This window comes from Indicator indicator, chromosome Z, assembly GCF_027791375.1.
Source record: "Indicator indicator isolate 239-I01 chromosome Z, UM_Iind_1.1, whole genome shotgun sequence".
Classification (NCBI taxonomy): domain Eukaryota; kingdom Metazoa; phylum Chordata; class Aves; order Piciformes; family Indicatoridae; genus Indicator; species Indicator indicator.
The window spans coordinates 81,517,588-81,530,741 of record NC_072053.1 but is presented as its reverse complement, the minus strand read 5'-3'; the positions used below and the strand labels follow the sequence as shown (position 1 = coordinate 81,530,741).

At 48.9% G+C, this 13,154-nt stretch overlaps 1 protein-coding gene across 1 annotated transcript in view; it reads left to right on the top strand.

Moving 5' to 3' along the window:
- Positions 1–13,154, top strand: part of TBC1D2 (TBC1 domain family member 2) — a 36,724-nt gene that overhangs the window by 18,014 nt on the left and 5,556 nt on the right. The gene's annotated exons all lie outside the window — the stretch shown is intronic.

The following is a 13,154-nucleotide window of genomic DNA, read 5'->3' as shown; positions in this document are numbered from 1 at the left end:
TCAGGTACAGTGTTAGTTCTGGCTTTGGGATCCTTGCAGGTCAGAAAGCCTCAGCTGATGATCAGGTACAGTGTTAGTTCTGGCTTTGGGGTCCTTGCAGATCAGAAAGCCTCAGCTGATGATCAGGTACAGTGTTAGTTCTGGCTTTGGGGTCCTTGCAGATCAGAAAGCCTCAGCTGATGATCAGGTACAGTGTTAGTTCTGGCTTTGGGATCCTTGCAGATCAGAAAGCCTCAGCTGATGATCAGGTACAGTGTTAGTTCTGGCTTTGGGGTCCTTGCAGGTCAGAAAGCCTCAGCTGATGATCAGGTACAGTGTTAGTTCTGGCTTTGGGGTCCTTGCAGATCAGAAAGCCTCAGCTGATGATCAGGTACAGTGTTAGTTCTGGCTTTGGGATCCTTGCAGATCAGAAAGCCTCAGCTGATGATCAGGTACAGTGTTAGTTCTGGCTTTGGGATCCTTGCAGGTCAGAAAGCCTCAGCTGATGATCAGGTACAGTGTTAGTTCTGGCTTTGGGGTCCTTGCAGATCAGAAAGCCTCAGCTGATGATCAGGTACAGTGTTAGTTCTGGCTTTGGGATCCTTGCAGATCAGAAAGCCTCAGCTGATGATCAGGTACAGTGTTAGTTCTGGCTTTGGGATCCTTGCAGGTCAGAAAGCCTCAGCTGATGATCAGGTACAGTGTTAGTTCTGGCTTTGGGGTCCTTGCAGATCAGAAAGCCTCAGCTGATGATCAGGTACAGTGTTAGTTCTGGCTTTGGGATCCTTGCAGATCAGAAAGCCTCAGCTGATGATCAGGTACAGTGTTAGTTCTGGCTTTGGGGTCCTTGCAGATCAGAAAGCCTCAGCTGATGATCAGGTACAGTGTTAGTTCTGGCTTTGGGATCCTTGCAGGTCAGAAAGCCTCAGCTGATGATCAGGTACAGTGTTAGTTCTGGCTTTGGGATCCTTGCAGATCAGAAAGCCTCAGCTGATGATCAGGTACAGTGTTAGTTCTGGCTTTGGGGTCCTTGCAGATCAGAAAGCCTCAGCTGATGATCAGGTACAGTGTTAGTTCTGGCTTTGGGATCCTTGCAGATCAGAAAGCCTCAGCTGATGATCAGGTACAGTGCTAGTTCTGGCTTTGGGATCCTTGCAGATCAGAAAGCCTCAGCTGATGATCAGGTACAGTGTTAGTTCTGGCTTTGGGATCCTTGCAGATCAGAAAGCCTCAGCTGATGATCAGGTACAGTGTTAGTTCTGGCTTTGGGGTCCTTGCAGGTCAGAAAGCCTCAGCTGATGATCAGGTACAGTGTTAGTTCTGGCTTTGGGGGTCCTAGGATCAGAAAGCCTCAGCTGATGATCAGGTACAGTGTTAGTTCTGGCTTTGGGAGTCCTTGCAGATCAGAAAGCCTCAGCTGATGATCAGGTACAGTGTTAGTTCTGGCTTTGGGATCCTTGCAGATCAGAAAGCCTCAGCTGATGATCAGGTACAGTGCTAGTTCTGGCTTTGGGATCCTTGCAGGTCAGAAAGCCTCAGCTGATGATCAGGTACAGTGTTAGTTCTGGCTTTGGGATCCTTGCAGATCAGAAAGCCTCAGCTGATGATCAGGTACAGTGTTAGTTCTGGCTTTGGGGTCCTTGCAGATCAGAAAGCCTCAGCTGATGATCAGGTACAGTGTTAGTTCTGGCTTTGGGGGTCCTTGCAGATCAGAAAGCCTCAGCTGATGATCAGGTACAGTGTTAGTTCTGGCTTTGGGGTTCCTTGCAGATCAGAAAGCCTCAGCTGATGATCAGGTACAGTGTTAGTTCTGGCTTTGGGGTCCTTGCAGGTCAGAAAGCCTCAGCTGATGATCAGGTACAGTGTTAGTTCTGGCTTTGGGGTCCTTGCAGGTCAGAAAGCCTCAGCTGATGATCAGGTACAGTGTTAGTTCTGGCTTTGGGATCCTTGCAGATCAGAAAGCCTCAGCTGATGATCAGGTACAGTGTTAGTTCTGGCTTTGGGATCCTTGCAGATCAGAAAGCCTCAGCTGATGATCAGGTACAGTGTTAGTTCTGGCTTTGGGATCCTTGCAGGTCAGAAAGCCTCAGCTGATGATCAGGTACAGTGTTAGTTCTGGCTTTGGGGTCCTTGCAGGTCAGAAAGCCTCAGCTGATGATCAGGTACAGTGTTAGTTCTGGCTTTGGGATCCTTGCAGATCAGAAAGCCTCAGCTGATGATCAGGTACAGTGTTAGTTCTGGCTTTGGGGTCCTTGCAGGTCAGAAAGCCTCAGCTGATGATCAGGTACAGTGTTAGTTCTGGCTTTGGGGTCCTTGCAGGTCAGAAAGCCTCAGCTGATGATCAGGTACAGTGTTAGTTCTGGCTTTGGGGTCCTTGCGGGTCAGACAGCCTCAGCTGATGATCAGGTACAGTGTTAGTTCTGGCTTTGGGATCCTTGCAGATCAGAAAGCCTCAGCTGATGATCAGGTACAGTGTTAGTTCTGGCTTTGGGGGTCCTTGCAGATCAGAAAGCCTCAGCTGATGATCAGGTACAGTGTTAGTTCTGGCTTTGGGATCCTTGCAGGTCAGAAAGCCTCAGCTGATGATCAGGTACAGTGTTAGTTCTGGCTTTGGGGTCCTTGCAGGTCAGAAAGCCTCAGCTGATGATCAGGTACAGTGTTAGTTCTGGCTTTGGGATCCTTGCAGGTCAGAAAGCCTCAGCTGATGATCAGGTACAGTGTTAGTTCTGGCTTTGGGGTCCTTGCAGGTCAGAAAGCCTCAGCTGATGATCAGGTACAGTGTTAGTTCTGGCTTTGGGATCCTTGCAGGTCAGAAAGCCTCAGCTGATGATCAGGTACAGTGTTAGTTCTGGCTTTGGGTCCTTGCAGGTCAGAAAGCCTCAGCTGATGATCAGGTACAGTGTTAGTTCTGGCTTTGGGGTCCTTGCAGATCAGAAAGCCTCAGCTGATGATCAGGTACAGTGTTAGTTCTGGCTTTGGGATCCTTGCAGATCAGAAAGCCTCAGCTGATGATCAGGTACAGTGTTAGTTCTGGCTTTGGGGTCCTTGCAGATCAGAAAGCCTCAGCTGATGATCAGGTACAGTGTTAGTTCTGGCTTTGGGATCCTTGCAGATCAGAAAGCCTCAGCTGATGATCAGGTACAGTGTTAGTTCTGGCTTTGGGATCCTTGCAGGTCAGAAAGCCTCAGCTGATGATCAGGTACAGTGTTAGTTCTGGCTTTGGGATCCTTGCAGATCAGAAAGCCTCAGCTGATGATCAGGTACAGTGTTAGTTCTGGCTTTGGGGTCCTTGCAGGTCAGAAAGCCTCAGCTGATGATCAGGTACAGTGTTAGTTCTGGCTTTGGGATCCTTGCAGGTCAGAAAGCCTCAGCTGATGATCAGGTACAGTGTTAGTTCTGGCTTTGGGATCCTTGCAGATCAGAAAGCCTCAGCTGATGATCAGGTACAGTGTTAGTTCTGGCTTTGGGATCCTTGCAGATCAGAAAGCCTCAGCTGATGATCAGGTACAGTGTTAGTTCTGGCTTTGGGATCCTTGCAGGTCAGAAAGCCTCAGCTGATGATCAGGTACAGTGTTAGTTCTGGCTTTGGGGTCCTTGCAGATCAGAAAGCCTCAGCTGATGATCAGGTACAGTGTTAGTTCTGGCTTTGGGATCCTTGCAGATCAGAAAGCCTCAGCTGATGATCAGGTACAGTGTTAGTTCTGGCTTTGGGAGTCCTTGCAGATCAGAAAGCCTCAGCTGATGATCAGGTACAGTGTTAGTTCTGGCTTTGGGATCCTTGCAGGTCAGAAAGCCTCAGCTGATGATCAGGTACAGTGTTAGTTCTGGCTTTGGGATCCTTGCAGGTCAGAAAGCCTCAGCTGATGATCAGGTACAGTGTTAGTTCTGGCTTTGGGATCCTTGCAGGTCAGAAAGCCTCAGCTGATGATCAGGTACAGTGTTAGTTCTGGCTTTGGGGTCCTTGCAGTTCAGAAAGCCTCAGCTGATGATCAGGTACAGTGTTAGTTCTGGCTTTGGGGTCCTTGCAGGTCAGAAAGCCTCAGCTGATGATCAGGTACAGTGTTAGTTCTGGCTTTGGGGTCCTTGCAGATCAGAAAGCCTCAGCTGATGATCAGGTACAGTGCTAGTTCTGGCTTTGGGATCCTTGCAGATCAGAAAGCCTCAGCTGATGATCAGGTACAGTGTTAGTTCTGGCTTTGGGATCCTTGCAGGTCAGAAAGCCTCAGCTGATGATCAGGTACAGTGTTAGTTCTGGCTTTGGGGTCCTTGCAGATCAGAAAGCCTCAGCTGATGATCAGGTACAGTGTTAGTTCTGGCTTTGGGGTCCTTGCAGGTCAGAAAGCCTCAGCTGATGATCAGGTACAGTGTTAGTTCTGGCTTTGGGATCCTTGCAGATCAGAAAGCCTCAGCTGATGATCAGGTACAGTGTTAGTTCTGGCTTTGGGGTCCTTGCAGGTCAGAAAGCCTCAGCTGATGATCAGGTACAGTGTTAGTTCTGGCTTTGGGATCCTTGCAGATCAGAAAGCCTCAGCTGATGATCAGGTACAGTGTTACTTCTGCCTTTGGGATCCTTGCAGATCAGAAAGCCTCAGCTGATGATCAGGTACAGTGTTAGTTCTGGCTTTGGGATCCTTGCAGGTCAGAAAGCCTCAGCTGATGATCAGGTACAGTGTTAGTTCTGGCTTTGGGGTCCTTGCAGGTCAGAAAGCCTCAGCTGATGATCAGGTACAGTGCTAGTTCTGGCTTTGGGGTCCTTGCAGGTCAGAAAGCCTCAGCTGATGATTAGGTACAGTGTTAGTTCTGGCTTTGGGATCCTTGCAGATCAGAAAGCCTCAGCTGATGATCAGGTACAGTGTTAGTTCTGGCTTTGGGGTCCTTGCAGATCAGAAAGCCTCAGCTGATGATCAGGTACAGTGTTAGTTCTGGCTTTGGGATCCTTGCAGATCAGAAAGCCTCAGCTGATGATCAGGTACAGTGTTAGTTCTGGCTTTGGGATCCTTGCAGATCAGAAAGCCTCAGCTGATGATCAGGTACAGTGTTAGTTCTGGCTTTGGGATCCTTGCAGATCAGAAAGCCTCAGCTGATGATCAGGTACAGTGTTAGTTCTGGCTTTGGGGTCCTTGCAGGTCAGAAAGCCTCAGCTGATGATCAGGTACAGTGTTAGTTCTGGCTTTGGGGTCCTTGCAGATCAGAAAGCCTCAGCTGATGATCAGGTACAGTGTTAGTTCTGGCTTTGGGAGTCCTTGCAGATCAGAAAGCCTCAGCTGATGATCAGGTACAGTGTTAGTTCTGGCTTTGGGGTCCTTGCAGATCAGAAAGCCTCAGCTGATGATCAGGTACAGTGTTAGTTCTGGCTTTGGGGGTCCTTGCAGATCAGAAAGCCTCAGCTGATGATCAGGTACAGTGTTAGTTCTGGCTTTGGGGTCCTTGCAGATCAGAAAGCCTCAGCTGATGATCAGGTACAGTGTTAGTTCTGGCTTTGGGATCCTTGCAGGTCAGAAAGCCTCAGCTGATGATCAGGTACAGTGTTAGTTCTGGCTTTGGGGTCCTTGCAGGTCAGAAAGCCTCAGCTGATGATCAGGTACAGTGTTAGTTCTGGCTTTGGGATCCTTGCAGATCAGAAAGCCTCAGCTGATGATCAGGTACAGTGTTAGTTCTGGCTTTGGGATCCTTGCAGATCAGAAAGCCTCAGCTGATGATCAGGTACAGTGTTAGTTCTGGCTTTGGGATCCTTGCAGGTCAGAAAGCCTCAGCTGATGATCAGGTACAGTGTTAGTTCTGGCTTTGGGGTCCTTGCAGGTCAGAAAGCCTCAGCTGATGATCAGGTACAGTGCTAGTTCTGGCTTTGGGATCCTTGCAGATCAGAAAGCCTCAGCTGATGATCAGGTACAGTGTTAGTTCTGGCTTTGGGGTCCTTGCAGGTCAGAAAGCCTCAGCTGATGATCAGGTACAGTGTTAGTTCTGGCTTTGGGGTCCTTGCAGGTCAGAAAGCCTCAGCTGATGATCAGGTACAGTGTTAGTTCTGGCTTTGGGGTCCTTGCAGGTCAGAAAGCCTCAGCTGATGATCAGGTACAGTGTTAGTTCTGGCTTTGGGATCCTTGCAGATCAGAAAGCCTCAGCTGATGATCAGGTACAGTGTTAGTTCTGGCTTTGGGGTCCTTGCAGATCAGAAAGCCTCAGCTGATGATCAGGTACAGTGTTAGTTCTGGCTTTGGGATCCTTGCAGGTCAGAAAGCCTCAGCTGATGATCAGGTACAGTGTTAGTTCTGGCTTTGGGGTCCTTGCAGGTCAGAAAGCCTCAGCTGATGATCAGGTACAGTGTTAGTTCTGGCTTTGGGATCCTTGCAGGTCAGAAAGCCTCAGCTGATGATCAGGTACAGTGTTAGTTCTGGCTTTGGGGTCCTTGCAGGTCAGAAAGCCTCAGCTGATGATCAGGTACAGTGTTAGTTCTGGCTTTGGGATCCTTGCAGGTCAGAAAGCCTCAGCTGATGATCAGGTACAGTGTTAGTTCTGGCTTTGGGGTCCTTGCAGATCAGAAAGCCTCAGCTGATGATCAGGTACAGTGTTAGTTCTGGCTTTGGGATCCTTGCAGATCAGAAAGCCTCAGCTGATGATCAGGTACAGTGTTAGTTCTGGCTTTGGGATCCTTGCAGGTCAGAAAGCCTCAGCTGATGATCAGGTACAGTGTTAGTTCTGGCTTTGGGGTCCTTGCAGATCAGAAAGCCTCAGCTGATGATCAGGTACAGTGTTAGTTCTGGCTTTGGGTCCTTGCAGGTCAGAAAGCCTCAGCTGATGATCAGGTACAGTGTTAGTTCTGGCTTTGGGGTCCTTGCAGATCAGAAAGCCTCAGCTGATGATCAGGTACAGTGTTAGTTCTGGCTTTGGGATCCTTGCAGATCAGAAAGCCTCAGCTGATGATCAGGTACAGTGTTAGTTCTGGCTTTGGGATCCTTGCAGGTCAGAAAGCCTCAGCTGATGATCAGGTACAGTGTTAGTTCTGGCTTTGGGATCCTTGCAGATCAGAAAGCCTCAGCTGATGATCAGGTACAGTGTTAGTTCTGGCTTTGGGATCCTTGCAGATCAGAAAGCCTCAGCTGATGATCAGGTACAGTGTTAGTTCTGGCTTTGGGATCCTTGCAGATCAGAAAGCCTCAGCTGATGATCAGGTACAGTGCTAGTTCTGGCTTTGGGATCCTTGCAGGTCAGAAAGCCTCAGCTGATGATCAGGTACAGTGTTAGTTCTGGCTTTGGGATCCTTGCAGATCAGAAAGCCTCAGCTGATGATCAGGTACAGTGTTAGTTCTGGCTTTGGGGTCCTTGCAGATCAGAAAGCCTCAGCTGATGATCAGGTACAGTGTTAGTTCTGGCTTTGGGGTCCTTGCAGATCAGAAAGCCTCAGCTGATGATCAGGTACAGTGTTAGTTCTGGCTTTGGGATCCTTGCAGGTCAGAAAGCCTCAGCTGATGATCAGGTACAGTGTTAGTTCTGGCTATGGGATCCTTGCAGGTCAGAAAGCCTCAGCTGATGATCAGGTACAGTGTTAGTTCTGGCTTTGGGGTCCTTGCAGATCAGAAAGCCTCAGCTGATGATTAGGTACAGTGTTAGTTCTGCCTTTGGGGTCCTTGCAGATCAGAAAGCCTCAGCTGATGATCAGGTACAGTGTTAGTTCTGGCTTTGGGATCCTTGCAGGTCAGAAAGCCTCAGCTGATGATCAGGTACAGTGTTAGTTCTGGCTTTGGGGTCCTTGCAGGTCAGAAAGCCTCAGCTGATGATCAGGTACAGTGTTAGTTCTGGCTTTGGGATCCTTGCAGATCAGAAAGCCTCAGCTGATGATCAGGTACAGTGTTAGTTCTGGCTTTGGGATCCTTGCAGATCAGAAAGCCTCAGCTGATGATCAGGTACAGTGCTAGTTCTGGCTTTGGGATCCTTGCAGGTCAGAAAGCCTCAGCTGATGATCAGCTACAGTGTTAGTTCTGGCTTTGGGGTCCTTGCAGATCAGAAGCCTCAGCTGATGATTAGGTACAGTGTTAGTTCTGGCTTTGGGATCCTTGCAGATCAGAAAGCCTCAGCTGATGATCAGGTACAGTGTTAGTTCTGCCTTTGGGATCCTTGCAGGTCAGAAAGCCTCAGCTGATGATCAGGTACAGTGTTAGTTCTGGCTTTGGGGTCCTTGCAGGTCAGAAAGCCTCAGCTGATGATCAGGTACAGTGTTAGTTCTGGCTTTGGGATTCTTGCAGGTCAGAAAGCCTCAGCTGATGATCAGGTACAGTGTTAGTTCTGGCTTTGGGGTCCTTGCAGATCAGAAAGCCTCAGCTGATGATTAGGTACAGTGTTAGTTCTGCCTTTGGGATCCTTGCAGATCAGAAAGCCTCAGCTGATGATCAGGTACAGTGTTAGTTCTGGCTTTGGGATTCTTGCAGGTCAGAAAGCCTCAGCTGATGATCAGGTACAGTGTTAGTTCTGGCTTTGGGGTCCTTGCAGATCAGAAAGCCTCAGCTGATGATTAGGTACAGTGTTAGTTCTGCCTTTGGGGTCCTTGCAGATCAGAAAGCCTCAGCTGATGATCAGGTACAGTGTTAGTTCTGGCTTTGGGATCCTTGCAGATCAGAAAGCCTCAGCTGATGATCAGGTACAGTGTTAGTTCTGGCTTTGGGGGTCGTTGCAGGTCAGAAAGCCTCAGCTGATGATCAGGTACAGTGTTAGTTCTGGCTTTGGGATCCTTGCAGATCAGAAAGCCTCAGCTGATGATCAGGTACAGTGTTAGTTCTGGCTTTGGGATCCTTGCAGATCAGAAAGCCTCAGCTGATGATCAGGTACAGTGTTAGTTCTGGCTTTGGGATCCTTGCAGGTCAGAAAGCCTCAGCTGATGATCAGGTACAGTGTTAGTTCTGGCTTTGGGGTCCTTGCAGGTCAGAAAGCCTCAGCTGATGATCAGGTACAGTGTTAGTTCTGGCTTTGGGGTCCTTGCAGATCAGAAAGCCTCAGCTGATGATCAGGTACAGTGTTAGTTCTGGCTTTGGGGGTCGTTGCAGGTCAGAAAGCCTCAGCTGATGATCAGGTACAGTGTTAGTTCTGGCTTTGGGGTCCTTGCAGGTCAGAAAGCCTCAGCTGATGATCAGGTACAGTGTTAGTTCTGCCTTTGGGATCCTTGCAGGTCAGAAAGCCTCAGCTGATGATCAGGTACAGTGTTAGTTCTGGCTTTGGGGTCCTTGCAGATCAGAAAGCCTCAGCTGATGATTAGGTACAGTGTTAGTTCTGGCTTTGGGATCCTTGCAGGTCAGAAAGCCTCAGCTGATGATCAGGTACAGTGTTAGTTCTGGCTTTGGGATCCTTGCAGGTCAGAAAGCCTCAGCTGATGATCAGGTACAGTGTTAGTTCTGGCTTTGGGGTCCTTGCAGATCAGAAAGCCTCAGCTGATGATTAGGTACAGTGTTAGTTCTGGCTTTGGGATCCTTGCAGGTCAGAAAGCCTCAGCTGATGATCAGGTACAGTGTTAGTTCTGGCTTTGGGATCCTTGCAGATCAGAAAGCCTCAGCTGATGATCAGGTACAGTGCTAGTTCTGGCTTTGGGGTCCTTGCAGGTCAGAAAGCCTCAGCTGATGATCAGGTACAGTGTTAGTTCTGGCTTTGGGGTCCTTGCAGATCAGAAAGCCTCAGCTGATGATCAGGTACAGTGTTAGTTCTGGCTTTGGGGGTCCTTGCAGGTCAGAAAGCCTCAGCTGATGATCAGGTACAGTGTTAGTTCTGGCTTTGGGGGTCCTTGCAGGTCAGAAAGCCTCAGCTGATGATCAGGTACAGTGTTAGTTCTGGCTTTGGGATCCTTGCAGATCAGAAAGCCTCAGCTGATGATCAGGTACAGTGTTAGTTCTGGCTTTGGGGGTCCTTGCAGGTCAGAAAGCCTCAGCTGATGATCAGGTACAGTGTTAGTTCTGGCTTTGGGATCCTTGCAGGTCAGAAAGCCTCAGCTGATGATCAGGTACAGTGTTAGTTCTGGCTTTGGGATCCTTGCAGATCAGAAAGCCTCAGCTGATGATCAGGTACAGTGTTAGTTCTGGCTTTGGGATCCTTGCAGATCAGAAAGCCTCAGCTGATGATTAGGTATAGTGTTAGTTCTGACTTTGGAGGCCCTTGCAGATCAGAAAGCCTCAGCTGATGATCAGGTACAGTGTTAGTTCTGACTTTGGAGACCCTTGCAGATCAAAAAGCTCTCTGTCCTTTTGAAGTAAAATGTTCCATGAGTAACGTACCCTCCTGGTTCAAAGTCACTGAATCTCAAGGTTTTCAAGATGGGTTGTATGTGAGGTCCTGTGTCCTCCCAGGCAGACACGGAGATATACAGTTCAATGGGATTATAGTTGTGTGACCACACCACCCACGCCTAGCAGTGCCCAGTTAGGTGAAGCCTGCTGTGACCTTGGTGTCTTTATGGTGTGGTCTTCTCAGAGAGAAGAGGCCCCCACAGTAGATGAGGCTCCAAGAATCAGCAGCTGGGAGTGACTGGTGCTGCTGCTGAATTGATGGATTGGTGTTTACTGGGACAGTGGGTTGCTGGTGGAAAGACCAACCCACAGACTGGGGAAGCAGCCAGATGCCTGTGCAGATAGAACAATGTTTTATTTGCAGCTGGCAGTGTTAGCTGTAAGTTTTAATAGGCAATGCTTAATGCCTGACAGATAGTGATGGACAGGGCAAGCATAGCACACTGGAGACACAGAGGCTCCCCTTCATGTGGTGAGAAAAGACTGTCAGCTGAGGGAGCCTGTTGTAGAAAGACTTCCCAACCTCATGTCTGGTCTCTGAAAGTCTAGCCAAGACCTGTGGAAAGAGAATTCTTTAGGGTGATGCTTTGTGGGTTGGCCTGATAAAGTGAAAGCTCTGAGCTGGTGGAAAGCTTGAGATGTAGGTCTATCAGATTTTAAAGACTCTGATTTGTACCACTGTGCCACAGCTAAGTGGGATGACACGTATGGCATAGGGGAAAATCTGGGTTTTGCTCCTAAGGAGGTTGTAGTGAGGTTGTTATTGGTCTCTTCTCCCAGGTAGGATGAGAGGAAATGGGCTTAAGTTGTGCCAGGAGAGGTTTAGATTGGAAATTAGGAAAAAATTCTTAACTGAGAGAGGGGTCAGGCATTGAAACAGGCTGCCCAGGGAGGTGGTGGAGTCACCATCCCTGGAGGTGTTCAAGAAGCCTGTAGATGTGGCACTTCAGGACAGGGTTTTGTGGTCATGGTAGTTAGGTTATGGTTGGACTCGATGATCTTCAAAGTGTTTTCCAGCCTTAACAATTCCATGATTCTATTCTTTATAAACCTGGGTCAAGTACCTCACCAGCTGCACTTCTCTGTCTTGGCTCATGCATCCAGCAGCAGAGTACAGGCAGTACTCATGACCCCAAAGAGAAGCTAAGTGAGAAGATCAGATCCTGGTTGTGAAGTCAGAGGGGTCCTAGGTGTTTATTCTGTTGGGCCATGTGCAGTCATTCAGAGCTGGGCATGTTTTAATCCTTGTCATTCAGCTGGGTGCTCGTGACATCCCTGGAGGCTTTTAAGGCCAGGCTGGATGTGGCTCTGAGCAACCTTCTCTAGTATGAGGTGTCCCTGCCCATGGCAGGGGGGTTGGAACTGGATGATCCTGGAGGTCCTGTGTGAGAGGTGTGAGAGCTGAAATCCCCCTCCCACACTGACAATGACCAGGCTGGCTCAGTCTGGAAGCAAATGAAAGCTGTATTTACAAGTAAAATCTGCAATCTATGATGAAATGCAATGAATATGTACAAATAGACACAATTCACAACATTTACAAATATGTACAATCAACAGAAAAGCACAACCAAGCTCCCTTTGCTTACCCCCAAAGGGGTCTTCCCCAAGGGGCCTCCCCCCCAGCCAGAAGGAATCCCCCCAGGTCCCCCTGGCAGAAGGCAGAGAGTCAAGAAGCAGAGAGGCTGTTAGACTTAGCTTGTTAAGGTCAGTGTGTTATCTTCAGCCAGAAGAGAAGAAGCAGCCAGACAGCCCAGCAAGCAAGCTGAGAACTCAGACTCAGACTGCCCCAACCTTGTTTTGAGTAGAGATTCTTAAGCATTTCTACCTCTCCAATGGAAGTGTCTAGAACAATCATTATTTTGCCTTCTCACACCCAATAGTGACTTATTTACATTCCTTCACCTTCTCTCTCTGCTTGAACTTTGAGAAGAAAAATTAAAAAGACAGTTTTAAACCATAACAGGTCCTTTCCAACCCTAACAATTCTATGATTCTGTGACATCACATAAAATCCCAATAAGACCGATGTGGGAAGACATGGCAGTGTTTTCTCTCCTCACTGTGAGGTTGGGAAGGACTGTGGTCCTCTGAGTGAGAAGAATGTACATGTCTCTGCTTGTATCTTAAGGGTTCTATTTCAGCTCCACAGGTTGCACTGGGCAAAACACAAGTACAGTGCTCAGTAATTTGGAAGGATGAGGAGACAGAGGGTACTGTTACAGTATCACAGTACATTGGAGGTTGGAAGGGACCTCCAGAGATCATCAGGTCCAAGCCCCCTGCCAGAGCAGGATCACTTAGGGTAGTCTGTACAGTAATGCATCCAGGTGGGTGTTGAAAGTCTCCAGGGAAGGAGACTGCACAGCCTCTCTGTTCCAGTGCTCCATCACCCTCACTGTAAAGAAGTTTCTCCTCATGTTGGCTACTCCTGATAACCTTCTTGTCTTCCATGTATCCAGTTCTGGGCCCCTCAATTTAAGAAGGACACTGAGATACTTGAACATGTCCAGAGAAGGACAACGAGGCTGGCGAGAGGCCTTGAACACAAGCCCTATGAGGAGAGGCTGAGGGAGCTGGGACTGTTTAGCCTGGAGAAGAGGAGGCTCAGGGGAGACCTCACTGCTGTCTACAACTACCTGAAGGGAGGTTGTAGCCAGGAGGGGCTTGGTCTCTTCTCTCAGGCAAGCAGCAGCAGAACAAGAGGACAGAGTCTCAAGCTGCACCAGGGGAGGTGTAGGCTGGCTGGAGGTGAGGAGAAAGTTCTTCATGGAGAGAGTTGTTAGCCATTGGAATGTGCTGCCCAGGGAGGTGGTGGAGTCACCATCCCTGGAGGTGTTCAAGAGGGGATTGGACGTGGCACTTGGTGCCATGGTTTAGTAGTCATGAGGTGTAAGGTGACAGGTTGGACTTCGA